Source organism: Amblyomma americanum, chromosome 1 (assembly GCF_052857255.1).
Source record: "Amblyomma americanum isolate KBUSLIRL-KWMA chromosome 1, ASM5285725v1, whole genome shotgun sequence".
In the NCBI taxonomy this organism is placed as follows: domain Eukaryota; kingdom Metazoa; phylum Arthropoda; class Arachnida; order Ixodida; family Ixodidae; genus Amblyomma; species Amblyomma americanum.
Window position 1 is genome coordinate 409,140,088 of NC_135497.1, and position 16,039 is coordinate 409,156,126.

Sequence of the window (16,039 nt, forward strand, 5' to 3'; positions counted from 1 at the left end):
CAACGCCGTCGGTGTCGGCTGGAGATCCCCGTGGATGACGTCTCACGATGGTCCCGGCCAATCGTGGCCAAGAGCGGCGTTCGCTCGGCGCCCTGAGGCGATGGGGCGCGTTTTATTCTAAAAAACTTTTTGCGTTTATTTCCGCTCTTTTTGAATGAGATGTTCTTTTTGAGCCGGTTAAAAGCTATAAAATGACGTAGAGAACTCATTTTTTTTTTCGAAAAGTGCTTGGGCTTCTCTTTAACTATTCTCGAGCACGGGAACCACGCTGATGAGAGTGGTGTATTTGGAAGGTGAGCCGTACCGGACGAAGTAGTTATTTCACCAGGCCTCTTTCTGTCCTTTTGCTACCGCTTAAAATATCTTCGGAATATTTTACACTCCGGCAATGAAGGTACCCTCCGTCCAAAGAAAAAAAAGATTTTTTTTGCATTTTTTTTGCAAAGAAGTGCGTTCATTATGGGAGTAAATGCCGTATTTCACTTTAACCATTTCCTACTTTTTCTTTACTCGTTTCCTCGCTTGTTCTCGCAGGCAACGGTTCCGCTGAATGCCAGGAGAGTTAACCTATTTCTTGCACATTTATCCGGATATATACAACCCGAACTGTAAACATTGTGGCCAACGAGCCAAGTACGATCACATCTTGTGAAGCTGTAAAATTTAGCTACCTCCGGGTGACCTAGTTACTGCTCCTCTCGAGCGGTGGGAGGCCGTTCTGGCCAGCTCTGACCCCAGAACGCAAGTTCTGGCGATGGATGGGGCTGACAAATTCGTCGAGGGCTTTGTATTCTCGACCACTTAATGCGACCTCATACCAAGTTCTTTCCGGCGAATAAAATGTTTTAGAATCAATTCTGTTTCATTTTCATGTTTGCAAAAGAACAAACTGTATATGCTGCACCCAGATGGCGTCATTGCTGCGCCCTCTGCCAGCTGCGACCGCCCTATCACTACAAAGTTCTTCAACCATCCGCCTACCTAACCTTCTGCCGCCCAAAGTTACGCTTGCCTTTTCCTGACATGCTCTCCGCTACCTTTAACGAACATCTGTTAGCTTGCCTTCGCATTACATGCCCAGACAAAGCCCATTCCTCTTTACTCCGCCCGCAAGCAACGCTATGCCAGTTCTGCCCTCTGCAGGCGCGTTTTAGAGCGGAATGTGAACAGCCTGCACCAGCTCCAGTTCATGTTATATAATATATAATTGGTTTTTTGGGGAAAGGAAATGGCGCAGTATCTGTCTCGTATATCTTTGGACACCTGAACCGCGCCGTAAGGGAAGGGATAAAGGAGGAAGTGAAAGAAGAAAGGAAGAATAGGTGCCGTAGTGGAGGGCTCCGGAATAATTTCGACCACCTGGGGATCTTTAACGTGCACTGACATCGCACAGCACACGGGCGCCTTAGCGTTTTTCCTCCATAAAAACGCAGCCGCCAGTTCATGTTCCCGGCCGTGCTTTCGCAGTTCAATAAGCATACAGTTATCACCGGGCCTACAGGAGAACATGAGACGCCATTCACCGGCGGAGCCGTTCGCTACGCATGGAACGGACACTATGTGGGGTCGCAGTGTAGGACGCCCATAGGTGTCACATGGAACGCGCATCTGTAGGAGCCTGCCACAGATGCGGGACGTGTGCCAGGACGTGCTAACGCGCGCCACCACGGCCGGTCTCGAGGAGAGCGCGCGCTTCTTACGGCCTTCGCAATGGGGTCTGTTTCCGCCTCCCGCCGCACCTCGATGGGGTCGCCACTGCCCCACCGCTCCGCCGCTGCGACTGCCGTTCACGCGGAAGGAGAATAACGCGCGCTCGCTCCCAGTTCGGCCTGCGTCAGTAGTAACCGTCAGGCCTTTATATTTTACCTCTTTACGCAAAGACCGTGTATCAGCCCCTTTGCCATGGGAGAAATCTGAAACAACGGATTAACGATTGCGCGCTCTCTCCTTGAGCCCGACTGTGGTCGAACGTATTGCTTCGAGCACGGACGTCAACACGTTCTACCCTTATATTTGGCTAAAAAGCACGGCTATCAGCTTACATAGTTCGTCTTCCTGCAGGTTCTTTATGAGCGTGTAGAATGATATGCGGCATGTAATACTTGGATGGCAAGTTTCAAAGAGTAAAAGATTCTGCGGCGTACATATAGCTCCTGAAATTTCAAGTGCAGCTGCTTTAATTTTGCACAACAGCGGCGTTAGCAAGAATTCATGGTGCTCCCCAGGAAAACGCATCATGTCATTTGCTAAAGGAACCGGTATAGACGGAACCCAACCCTGGCCGCAGGAGCAGAGCACGCTGCACGCACGCGACGTCCAAGATCTCTTGGAAGAGCATATTGAAGTTTGGCGAAAAAATTAAGTCAGTAGACAGTAACTGCAAGCATGAACTGCCAGCAAAGCAAAATTAGTTCGGAACTTCGTTCTGTCAATAAAATCGGCCTTTACGAGCGAACAGACATCTGAGAGGCGATGGCTATAAAAGATTTGCATATTCTCCTGCATTTCTGTAGCCTCGTCATCGCTTTAGATAAAACTTCCGAGTGCACGAACTTTCACGTCATTCAGGAAACAAAGTAGCACCCCCAAAAGAAGTTTTCAGCAACCTAACGGAGCTCCACTAAAAGTCACAGCAATGTGCGTTATACCAGCTGACTTAGCTTACAATGTAAGGAAATAAAAATTAACATTTGCGATGCTTACATCTTAATAAATGTCCCCGAATTTAAGAATAAAGGGCACTGGGCATTCAACTGCATAATCTGAGATCTTTCGCAAAGATATTTAAATCAATTTTTTTTAGGCAGCTTCAGGACACGGCGCAGGTTGAATATACGTGGGCAACAAAAAATGGCGGTCTTTATGGTAGCTGAAGTCAATCACTGGACATACATACTCTCTGAAATTGCAATACTCAGTACGCGTCAATATCTGTGGCAGCATACGCAGCTTGTACTGGTTGCTTCTGCTACGTTCTGGTAGCGTTAGTCAGGCCAGAATGACGACAAGGAAGCTTGCGTCCAAGTCGAAAATTGTTTATTGGGCGAACTCGTGTCCTCAAACAGGCGGCGCGACGATAAAGCAAAATTTAAAGGTGACAAGGAACTTGAAACATTAGACGCCTAATGCGCTTACAATTTTGAACATGGAGAGACTTGTGCGCGGCTACAGTCATTCCAAAGAAATCTGGTGGCCTCTCGTTTTACAACAAAAGCCGAAAGGCCGCGTGTCATTGGCTTCGAGCACGGAACAGTGCATTACAGTTTTTCTTGAGACTTGCTCGCACATTAGTAATTAGCATTCTTTTGAGCTATCGATACAGGCCTCTCGTTCAAGGAAGTTGTGATGTATGTGAGGGTGAAAATAAGTACATTCAGGACTTGCGAAAAGCGATATCGGAGAAATCGAGTACTATGTACATTTCCCAGCAATCAGTTTATTTGACAGCTCAACGTTGGTGTACATGAGTGACTTTCAACTTTACAAGTATCGTCTCAAGCCACCAGCTACGGCGCTCTCGGATTTACGGCTCACGCGTCGTAGAGAATATTTTCCTCGATATAGTACATATTTATGGGACGAGCGCAACACTTCCCTTCTCCAAGATTTCATTCTTTTCCACTTAGCATTAACTTGTCATTTGATCACGGACCATGAGATATACGCGAGGAAGTGATCAGAGTATTTCCTTCTGTATTTAAAACCACAAATGCTCGACATAGTTCTGGGAAATGTGAGAGTGATTCCTTATTTTAAATGTTTTCATCGAGCAAAGTTTGTGACGAAGAATCTGTGCACAAGTGGACTATGTTGAAGATACGCAGCTTAAGCACCTGCATTTTGCTTTCTCTGATTTCGGTGCTGCGCCCACCATGAAACAACGGGCTACAGCGCGAAACCAGGCAAAAACCATTCGCCGCCCCAGATGCAGGCGTGGAGCCAGCGGTAGGGCCGTCGCGCCTCTAGCGGCGGCGGGCGGCGTAACTCTCGGAGAAAAACTGGCATTGCTTCCGCGGCGAATGCGAAGGCCGTATGAAAGAGCGCGCGCGCCCCTCTCGAGACCGGCCGTGGCGCCACGGAGAGGACACCTTCGTCACCCGCTAGACGGCCGCCTCGCAACCATGTGGCCGCCATTGAGGACAAGACCATGGCTGTGCATGTGATGTAAATTACTACATGCCTATTGATCATGTGCCCGGCTGCGGCCTAGGGACACTGGAGAGCCTCATTGCTTTATGAGGCCTACGCCAGACGCAGTAAGTGTTCTCGTGGTGGACTAGACTCTTTAAAGACGTTCATCTGCGCCCTCTTTTATCCTGTTGTAAATAAGGCATGTAAATGTTTCGTTTTTCTTACGTCTTTAAGATCTCGTAGTATGTGTTCCTTCAAGGCACACTTAATTGAAGCCGCCCTCAACGTTCGAGAACCACATCAGAAATCACAGGATTGCACTTGTCTTAAGAGCGTAAATACGAAAGCCTTTCCCAGGCTTATTCTACCATTTTTTTTCATTTTGCTGTTATTTTTGTATTTTTTTACGCGACAGCGTATACAGCTCGTTCGGTCGAAAAGCCGTCGGCGTCGTAGTAGTGGTAGTAAGTAGTAGTAGTAGTCGGCACCGCGCGTCAGAAATATTCCTTCCCTTATGGCGCGGTTCGGATGTCCAGCCAGATATGTGAGACAGGCGTGATTTCCTTTCCTTCAATTGCCCAACGGGCAACGCGTCGCGCCGAACGGGCGATGACGTTCCGTGGACACCGTGACAACGCTGCAACAAGGTGTCGCGTCAAAGACGTAGCTTAAACGTCATTGTTTATTTTTTGTTTGTTTTTTGCACTTCTTGTTATTTTGATTTCTTATATATTTATTTATTTTTACTTTTTATTTTTAATCTCTTGTTTCTTTCATTACGTATAGGTTGCTATAAACTGTTGCTGAATAAACCTTTACATTTTTGTTTTAGTTACCACACAACTTGTGATTGACAGTTCGTGCGGATAACTTCCGTCTACAGCTTCAGTCTACAACTTCCGTCCACGCCACTCATAAGCCAAGAAAGGCCTTCGTCTTAATACCTTAATCTTCTCATCTTTTTTTTTTTACCTGGAATGAATTCCTTCTCATGCAACATACCCGCCACGGTGGCTCAGTGGTTAAGGCGCTCGGCTACTAAGCCGTGGATACCAGGTTTGAACCAGACCGCGGCGGCTGCGTTTCGATGGAGGCGAAGCGCAAAAATTATGCCGCCAGCGTCTGGAAGACGTTGAAGTAACGAGCGTTAGCTGTTTGGTAGCGCAGTCTATCGTTCATGCGATGTATTTCCGCTTGATTTGGCTCCTTTTCCATAGCTCATGGTGAGTGGGCGCCTACCGCCTTGTGAGCTGCCGAGTGCTGACGTCACGGCCGCCAGTTAAGCCTCACCATAACTAAATATTAAACTAATTGGGCGATATTGGTGTCTAACATGTTCTACTCATCGAGTCCGTTACGAATAGGACATTAGTTAGATCATGACTCATCGGTTAATTACCTATAAGAAATTAAATTTAAGCTTACCCACAGCTAAATATTACCTTTATTAGTTGGTTATGGTGTCTAACGTGTTCTACTCACCTAGAGGATTCCAGATATCTAATTCGTTTTTTGACTACCTAATTAATTACTGAGTTATAAGCGACTAAACATAGTCACGTGGCTAGTTAATTATGGCGTCACAAAATCAGTGACCTCACCAATAAATCACCAATTCGATATACTAATGACGTGACAGTCAATCACCAATTGGGTTGCTACATCGATTTACTATGGGGGCCACCATCTTCACTTCCTCAGACTTAGAAAATTTCCCGCCGAAGGGAGGTGGTAGCAGACCCCGAGAAATCGAGAAACGTGATGAATAAGAGCTAACGCTCTTAAAAGACTTTATTGGATTGTTTTCGCCTTTAGTGAGCTGTGCAGACCTACGATCTTCGAAAGAGGAGCTCATAATAATCAGTGCATAAAGTTATATCTGCTGAAGTTTGTCTTGCTATTTTCTGAAGAATGCACAGCAAAGGATGGCCGGTTTTGCCAACATCTTCCATTGATTTTCTTGCTATCTCCGGGTCAAGCGCGAACGTAGAACATGCGTTCTAGGCTGGTGTTTCCTGAGCGTGTTTGGATGGCTGACAGATCTCTCAGAATGTACATGTCCATATTTTTCAAGACTCTAAGTTTTAATTCCGTGCTGCGGAAAGCGTCATGTTTCAGTTCTTATTTTCACTCGTTGGTGCATTAAATATTTAGAGTGGTATGTGCTCAATAACGTTGCGCACTGTCAGGTACTTACGGCACACTTTCTCAAGTAATTATGCAGTTTCTTCAGCAACTTTACTACACAAGACCGGATAAACATTGATTTCTCTCCGGCGCTAAAATTAGACACCGAAAAGCTCCGAATCAAAAGGGAAAATAAGCACTGATAAATACCCTAAAATTTGAAGAGAAATAATTACTGAGAACACGGACCCCTACTTGTAATCTACGGTCCGCAGAAAAACTCTCGTCGTAAATGGCGTGAAACGCAGCGGCAAGCCGATGGTCCTCGAGCCTGTTGTGCCGTAGTTTAATGGTTCGGTTGTTTTGGAAGAGTGATGCGAATTCACTTTGCATGAGTCGCTTTGGGACGTTAAACCCATGTAAACCAAACGATGCAATCGCTTTTACTCTAAAAAAAAAGAAATAGTGCAGAAAAAAAGATCTCTTGAATTCCTCTCTGTATTTCCACTAATGAAGTTTTCGCTCATCTGTCGCATGGAATCTTATTTATTTTTTCTGTTAAACATCACTATACGCGTAGATGTTTTGGATGGACGACGCTGGGATTGTACCTGTCGGATACCTGCAGGCAGCCAGCGGTAGTGCCGATCGAGCCCAGCAACTCCCGCATGCGAAACCGCTACTCAAACCAACAGGGGGTTGCTGCGGTCCACTGAGGATATGGGAGTGAAAGAGCGGGGCTGGGAATTGCATCTTTCGCCAGATGGCCAACTGTTATAGCCTATATTCATATAGTACGCTAGGTGACATGCTGCGGTCAGGTACTCGCGAAAAGAGAATGCCAATTGCTGAAATACTAGAGGCTATTGACTGCACCATCGACACCATTCTAGGCACACAAGGCCGAGTGGCCTGAAATTTGTCGAATAAATTGTTACGTGCGTCGTTTTTTTTTCAGAAAACTTCTTTGATCCCTTTTTACTGCCGTGCATATTGTACCTCACCCCTAACAACGTCCAGTGTGGTGCCGCTGTTTCTACCACATCAGTGTGTAAATACCTGGGCGTGAGATATCATATGGCATTTATTTCTCCACCAATATTCTAGCCAAGAGTTGAAATCTGGGCCAGTTGGTACATAGGTGAAAAAACCAGACATAAACAGACGAGGGACAAGAGGAGGAATGCACATAACGAGCAGTCGAATGTGCAGTCGTAGTTGTATGCATTCCGCTCTTGTCCCTCCTCTGTTTTTGACTGGTTTTTTCCCCTAAGATATTGTAGCCGTCACAAACTAAGCTAATCGTGGCCCATCTTATTTAAGACGCAATTTCAAATCAGTTGCCTATTCTGTTTGCTCTCTGCCAATTATAACACTAGTTAGCCTTAACCAGAAATATGCAGGCGATTTTTGGGACCTTAATCTTTTTATTAGACTAAAGCATTTGAATCAGTTCAAAATTGCTCAATTAGATTCATTTAGTCAATCTATTCATCTGGGAAACTCAGAAAAAAATGTAAAGTAATGACGCTCTCTCTTCAATTCTTCAACTGGAAGTTGAAACAAATGAGTGCACGTGTTGCGAGAAGCTTGCAGTTGAAGAGTTCGAGAGAGGACTTCATTTATTTATCAAATAAATAAATAGTTCTCCCTTGAATTCTTTAACAGTAAGTTGGAACCAAAAAGTTGCACATCGCAAGGAGCTTCAGGCAAGAGGTGTTTTGTCGAATTGCTGTTCAAAGTAACAGAAGAACGTAGCAAAACACAAAATGGGAGCTCTTCTTCCGGAATAGTATCCTTGGAACAAGAACATTGCAGTGAAAAAATATTCTGCCTGCTCCCAATGTAAACCTGGCCTAAATTTTCTACATGATATGGACATTGGGCCTTAAGCGATCCCACAAGATGATGTGGGGGCCACTCAGCGAGTCCCCTCTGATGACTCATTGTGCCCACCTATCCTACTCCAACAGCCGTTGAACCAGATGCTCCACTGTTGAAAATAAGTAGTTAAGAATTGTTACTCTCTCGCAAGCAATTGTTAAAGTTAGCTGTAGAAACAATCGGTAGTTCCTGCCTTTTTACTGTCTCTGGTTGCTTGTTATTGCCTTGTTATTACCGTTCATTTCTCTACAGACATATACAGATTGTTTTGAATAAAAGGGTTTTTAATGAGATGTACTTGCAGCCTCATGCGCTTGGTTGCAAGTACCCTGTCTGCAATCGCGGGTTCATAATTAAGGGCGGTACCCTCAACGGAGGTGCTGGCCCTAACTGAAGGCCTCATTTACAGGTTACATAAGAAGAAAAGCCTTATTCTTGTACACTCAGTGAGCGCGTCACAATTGTGTGACCGTTGCTGACTCGTGGTTTCCTTGCTTCCTGTAGTTTTGTGCTTGCTGCAATTAGGGTTGCTTGCTTGATGTCTTGAAGAACGTCCCTCCTTCAGTTGCCTGCATTCATTGAATACTTTTTGTGCATTTACTCGAGTGAGGATGTATTCGCTAGGCGAAGGTACAGTAATGCACACTGGGTTTTCGCCAAAAGTCAAAAGATAGTGCTCGCTACTAAGCTTAGCAAAAAAGCTTGGTTCGTATTACTACTTTCAAACGGTAGCAGATACTACAGTCAAACTTTCTTATAACGGCCGCAAATATTACAAACGAGGGCGATGGTGCCGTCAAAATATATTAAGGCAATGGCGATGAATCGCAGGCACAACGAACTGTGCCGCCAACACTCGTTTGAAGAGCGTCTCTAAACCCCCGCGACACCGCCCCACACAAAGCATATCGGTACAAAACAGCAATAAAAAACGCGGCACTGAAAGTCTAGACAGCCGCCAGCCAAGCGATGGCCTGTAACTGGTCAGCCATTGTGCATGAGTGCCAGCTGGGCAAAACGTCTGAGCAGAAGGAGAAGCGCGGTGGGCGCCTGACAGGGGCGGCGTCGAAAGCGAAGTTGCTGCGCATGCTCAGGGATCAAGCAAGGGCAGCGATGTGAGAGGTCTAAAAGCCTTGCTGGCCCCACTGGTCACGTGGTATGCGTCGCCTTTCTACCGCGAGCATGCGTGCACACTTGCGCCGTGCTTGCCTTTGTCGCTACATGGGACCAAGAACAACAGATGACGCGGTCGGAAACCCACGTGATCAGATATGCGTGTATCTGTGCCAGCGCGTCGTTGTTACACAGCTGGTCGGATGTTGCCTGGGATGACTTAGTTGGTATGTGCGGACGCCGACTTCGCGTAGGCGTGCTCTGGCGAAGCCATTGTATGCAGAGTACGAATACTACTCGACATCCAGGAATCTGATTAAAGAGGCCGATCTGCCCTCAGGTTCCATCATCGCTCAAATCGCGATTAGTTAACAGCAAGGGTCTCGGCAAAGGAAAATGACAGCGCTGGGACTGCTTTGAATAAGTAAATTCGCGTAACGTACTTCTTAATAAACGCTGCTTTTATCAAAGTCAGTATTTTTAGCTGCAATATGAGAAGTCCACTTGCTTCTAACTTCGGATACAACGAACGATACCTGCGTGACCATCAGGTTCGTTGTAAGTTGACTGGACTGTGCTTCATACAGTTTACTACCTCCAATTACAAAGAATGCAGCAACATGTGTGTGAGAGACAGTTGCTGTTTTGTTAGTAAGTATGTTACCATTTTTTAAAGTGTGTGCGTTGAAAAATTGATCAGAGTGCGTCTCTCCACTGCAGTTGTGGGTCGCCTCGGAACGTGTCCAATTTCTGCAAATGAGCATACCTTCCCAGAAATCAAGATGTTTCAGGGAAGCCTGTAACAAAAAAAGGGAAAACTGGTTTGGTTTGGTTTATGGGGGTTTAACGTCCCAAAGCGACTCAGACTATGAGGGACGCCGTAGTGAAGGACTCCGGAAATTTCGACCACCTGGGGCTCTTTTACGTGCACTGACATGGCACAGCACACGGCCCTCTAGAATTTCGCCTCCATCGAAATTCGACCGCCGCGGCCGAGATCGAACCCGCGTCTTTCGGGCCGGCAGCCGAGCGCCGTAACCACTCAGCCACCGCGGCGGCTAAAAAAAAAAGGGAAAACTAACAGTTCGTGCAGACAAATGGTGGAAAATTTTTCGAGCGTAAAACAGAACCATCTTCAGCGCTGCAGTCTTATCTGGTGGTTATCTGGAAGCTATCTGCAGAGTTATCTGGGAGCTATCTCCGCTGCAGATAACTCCCGTGCCCGACATTAGCAAAGTATACCAGTAAAATCATAACACAGTAAACTTGTTTTAAACATCACACTGCCTAGCCTCGTTTCCGTTTGGTAGCAAACGTGTTATCTCGCGTGATACATAAAATGATGCAATCATGACCCTGTTTGGCATCTTTGCATTACGTGCAGGTGCTATAAGGGTTTTGAAACCTGGTAGAGTAGCGAGTATGGCATAATAAAGTTACCTGGATGTTTCCCGTATTCTCTGCACTGTCGAAGAAAAATGGGCCGTCGCATTGGGGATAATAATCAAGGAGGTATTCGCTCGTGTGCTAAGTAAAGATTTTCCAGAATAAGGAAAGAATAGAAATTTGACGAGCAGACAAAGTTTTCTTTCGCTCGGGTATCGCCTTCCGCGAAAGAACATGACTCCGTCACGAAATTTCCTGATTGGTCAAGGGGGTCACAGCGTCATCAGCAGCGTCAAATTTGAAAGTGGGGATTAGAACGTTCGAGTACCATCCATCCGTCCGTCCATCCATCCATACACCCACCCGTCCGTCCGTGTGCGCACGCGCGTGTGTGTGTGTGGGGGGGGGGGGGGTGCGAGAAAGGATAGGAAACAACGGGAACAGCCAAAAGAAAAACTCACTGGCAGCCAGGGAGGCGCAGTGGTGCTCCTGGTTCTCGGTAATATGTTGAGCCAAGGTGTCCGTTATTTTTTTTTATAGTTTGAATAAAGTTGAACAAGTTTGAATAAATTTTGAAGTTTGAATAAAGTTTAATAAGTTTGAACAAAGCACAACCAAAGCTAGTCTGGAACCGGACGTGTCTGAACCCATGACTTGAGCAAGTTCTTTGCAGTCCTTAGACAATAGGGCCCGCGCTGGTGGCTGCCAGCTGGGGCTTCTTTCGGGTAGTATGTATATTGATCAGACATGGGCACCCTCACGGGGGTGAGCCTCACCCTCACCTCGTAAGGCCTTCACTCGGTGAGGCGAAGGTGAGAGAGTGAAAGATGCGCTGGTTGAGGATGAGGGCGTGTGTCAAATTTCGTGCCCGACCTGGCCTTTTTTAAGTTTCCCGGCCGCGATATACAGCCTATTCTAGAGCACACGTAGACGCGGGACAACCACTATAAAGGCGAGCTGCGCGAACCGTGTGCCTCATTCACTCCCAACTGCGTACTACGCAAACACTGAACGGGAGAGGACGATCGAAAGCACAATGCAACTAAGAGAAGCTGAGAAAAAAGCTTCAACATGTGCCAGGCAGGAGACACCGGCTTTCTCAACAGGAAGCCAGCTGCAACAGAGCTAGTGGCTCAAGTTGGGCCGAATACACTGGCGCCCATGGCCGGAAATTCTCAACAAGCGCATTTTGCAAAGGCAAACAGTTTATCAACGCCATTCTTTCATATAGCGCCAAATTTTACTAGAAGAATCAATATATTGCCACACTACTGACTCCTATACTGGCGCCGTATCGCGGCTAAACTGTATTATCTGGCAGTTGGCAAGCCTTGAGCCATCTCAGGGCTAGATGCCTCCTCATCTTCTTGTCTCGAGCTGCCTGCTGCCTTGCGCGTTCCAACAGCGTCTTGCACTTACAAGTAAACGAGCCCTGCGTACGTCAACCATTCCTCGGTGACATATTTGGTGGAGGTGCGGGGTAACGGTCCATGTACGCTGACCTCGAGGACACTCTTGACTTCAGTTCTCAACGCGTGGCTACAACACCAGTCCACAAGGCGAGCCGCCGCCGGCGAGGCCTACAACCAGAGTTCGGCCAGCTCACGAGATCAGCAAGGGCCATGACGTCCGCTACGACTAGCCAGACAAGTCAGCTTTCCGGGAATGCCCCACCGTTCGTCCTTCACACACCTCGGTCGCCCCCATCATTCCACGGTGAGAGGTTTGAGGACGTTGAAGACTGGTTGGCCAGCTTTGACCGTGTGGCGGGCTTCAACGAGTGGGGCGGCGAGCGCAAATTGCGGAGCGTGTACTTCACACTGCAGGACTCGGCCAACACATGGTATGAGAACCACGAAGCTTTTTTCACTAACTGGTAGATCTTTCGCCGGGAGCTCTTAGCCACGTTCAGCACCAGAGAACGAAAGGAGAATTCTGAAATCGCCTTGCAGTCGAGGTCGCAGCAGCCGAACGAGAGCGTCGCCTTGTTCATAGATGACATGACGCGACTCTTCAATCGCACCGACCCTGCTATGCCCGAGGACAAGAAGGTACGCCACCTAACACGCGGCGTCAAAGAGCAATTGTTTGCCGGACTGGTACGTGACCCGCCAAGAACGGTGGCCGACTTTGCCAAGGAGCCAACAAGCATTCTCTGCAAGAACGGGGCACGCACTACGGCCGTCAGGCTAGTGTAGCAGCCGCTCACCACTGTACGCCCACGTCGCTACCCACTGAGGAGCTTCAAGAGCTTATGGGGAGCCTGGTGCGCGAAGAACTCGAGAAACTTCGCTTCGAAGCTCCACAGGCCGGCGTCGCTGCCATACCGGACGGGGTCAGAGATGAAGTCCGGCGAGCTGTTCAGTCGCCACCAGCTCCGCAGCTGGTGGAGACTGGTGTGATGACATACAGTCAAGCATTACAAAGTCGTCCTGGGCCAGTGAGACAAGCCTTTTCCCCCGTCACTCCTGTGCCTTCACTGCGGTACCCAACTGCAGCTGTACCCGTCGTACCGCAGAAGCCCCTGTCCACCATGAGCAAAACACGCGTTTGGCGTACGCCAAACAATAGGCCGCTCTGCTACCACTGCGGGGAGCCCGGCCACATCCTCCGCCACTGCCCCTACCGTAGAATGGGCTTAAGGGGGTTTTCACCTGACGCACCTCGACCACGCTACGGAGAACGGCCGCGGGACATCGAGCAGTATCTGTCTGATAACGTGCAGCCAACGACCTCGCGGCGACGCCAGTCCTGGTCGCCATCCCCGAGGCGGTTTTCTTCGCCAAGCCGCCCGTCTTTTTCTAGCCAGTTCAGAGGCGCGTCCCCACATCGGGAAAACTGAGGACGGCGTCCCCCGTGGCTAGGGCCACCGCTGTTGGATCAAGTCAAGAGCCTCCACCCGACGATTTGCGGCTACGATCCGATCGACGGCGACCTCACCCGACGACCTCAACGACAACGACGCGCTGTGACCGACTGGTGTCTGCCGAAATCTTAGTAATCGCTGATAATCGCGATGTGATCTCACTTGTGGATACCGGCGCTGATTTTTCTCTAATGAGCAGTCGGTTACCCACGGCCCTCAAAAATGTTCTGACCCCTTGGTCTGGACCACAGATCCGCACCGCCGGCGGCCATTTGGTTACGCCAATTGGCGTCTGCACGTCACGAATCGAGATCCGCGGTGCTACAGCGTCTGGCACGTACAAGCAAACGAGCCCTGCGTACGTCAACCATTTCTCGGTGACAATATCTGCACACCTAACCCTCGGCAGGTTTGCATTTTGTTGCTATAACGTTTTTTTCTGTCGTCAAAAAAGCTCCCCCGTTGGTTTTCTATGGTATTCTTAACTACTCGACAAACTTTAAAATAAGGACTTCTTCGCATCGGAAGAATGGGCCATTCCGTTCAACGTTTCCATAAAAGTACCTTACAATATTCAAAACAGATGTTGAAGAATCCTTGACTTGTCACAGCTATATAGACAAAAAGTGCAGGACTCTCTCGGGCTCCAACGAACACAGCGCTTCTACGAAGGAGTGGTGGCTGCGGTCCAGCGAAGGCCCGTATTTGGACAGGACGTGGCAACCTACGCATTGCAACCAAGGACGGCTGGAGGAAAAAAAAAACAGATTGGTTACGAGTGTGCAACGCGAATGTTTGGGCGTTAGCTGTGGTGTGGCAGTTAATAATTTTCCGAAGACATTTTTGTTTTCGTAAAGCCAAACAGCCGGAGGCGAATCCGGACTTGCCCAGGACTGCAGTGATTTTGTGGAGTCTCTTCCATGTGCCCACCCTGCATACTTGTCCCACCCTATCGCCATCTTTTCGTCTCTCTCGTTTACCCTAAAAGTGGAAAGGGGTATTTCTTGCTCTCCATTCTGCCAACCGAGGCAGGTGGCGCTGCGACGCCGGGACGATGACGGCGTGAAACTGAGGAACCAGCTCATGCTCTAATGGGGTGGCCCAACGTTGTTGTCTGAAGCGGTCCGCATTGCTCGAGCACGTGCGCGCGTTGTCCCGCCGCACCCTCCCCTGCGCTCCCCCTTTGAAGAGCAGCGAGCGAGAGTCCGCTGAAAGAAGCCTGTAACGCTATCGCTGCCTATCGTTGTGTCCCCGATTTTTTTTTACCAATAGACTGCAGCACAAAAATAGAACAGTTAAACGAAAAGCGCGCAAGGAAACGCGTCGACTGGATGCGCACTCTGCATGGCGTGGACAAGGCAGAATAAGTAGTTGACGCTTTCAGTTCAGCTCCGGTACAATGCAAATAACATCGGCGCACCTTCTCCGCATATCCCGAAGGCACGCTGCGGCCGGGATAGGGAAAGCCACGGTGAAATCAAATTAAAAGACGCAATGGGAATGCGATCAATGCAAAAGTGAAATGTAACACCAATACTTCTATCGCAGATCTGTTGCGTTGCATCATATGATCGCCTGTACATTTTTTGTATATTTTCGGGTTGCCATTTTGGGCGGGAGTAGCCCTCACACAAGCGCGACCCTTACTCGAGTGTACATGGTATACTCAGCGGTCGTGTATAGCGAATGCCACGCACGTGGTGAGCCATGTGTACTAATGCCTTACGCATCATTACAAGAAAACATGGAAGCAAAATTTGCTGTCTACTATCAATAAGAAAAAGAGCCGGAACCGTAAAGAGAGAAACGAAATGCTTATTTTTGCGCGCAAAGGATATGGGGCTATGGTAGTTCTGGTGAATGCAACCCATCATGGCCCTGTTAAGCCACCGAGGGCCCAGAGTGTGTTGCAGTGCAACAGGAGAGCGATCCATACGCGCCAGTCGGGTGGGCGGTGATGGGGAGGTTGAGTTGACAGTACGCGAGTCAGTCGGGTCTGTACAGCGAGTGCTGTCAGAATAGGCTTTTACAATGAGGGTGACCGCGTGCGCAAGAGATGTGAAATATGCGGGTTTGTTTTTGCCGTTCAAGACAAGTGTCCGAGCTTGACAGGAGGATTGAAGAAGGAAGTGAGGTATATTTTGTGTAAACGGAGCTCAAGAAACATGTACTTTCCGAAAACAAACTTCCGTTCAATTTAAGTTGGTTAGAAATCCGGGGTGGTATTCTGCGGACGTCGCCTTTTTAGACGTGTCTACTTCGGTCTGCGCCGATTGGCTCGAGCCCATGGCATCTAAGGTTCTATCCAACCAACGCGGACCGATGTAGAAATATCTAAAAAGGCGACGTCCGCAGAAACCACCCCTGAAGGTCACGGTTCTCAGCGTAAACTATAGCAAAGTTCTCAAAAAGGATAGGCTCAAGCTGCATTGTTAGCGGCTGCCTTGTGTGCTTGGTTAGTATTCCCTACTTTTCCCCTCAGTAATAAAATGAGGAATTAGGATTACATAGGGTAGCCAAGCAAAACATCCT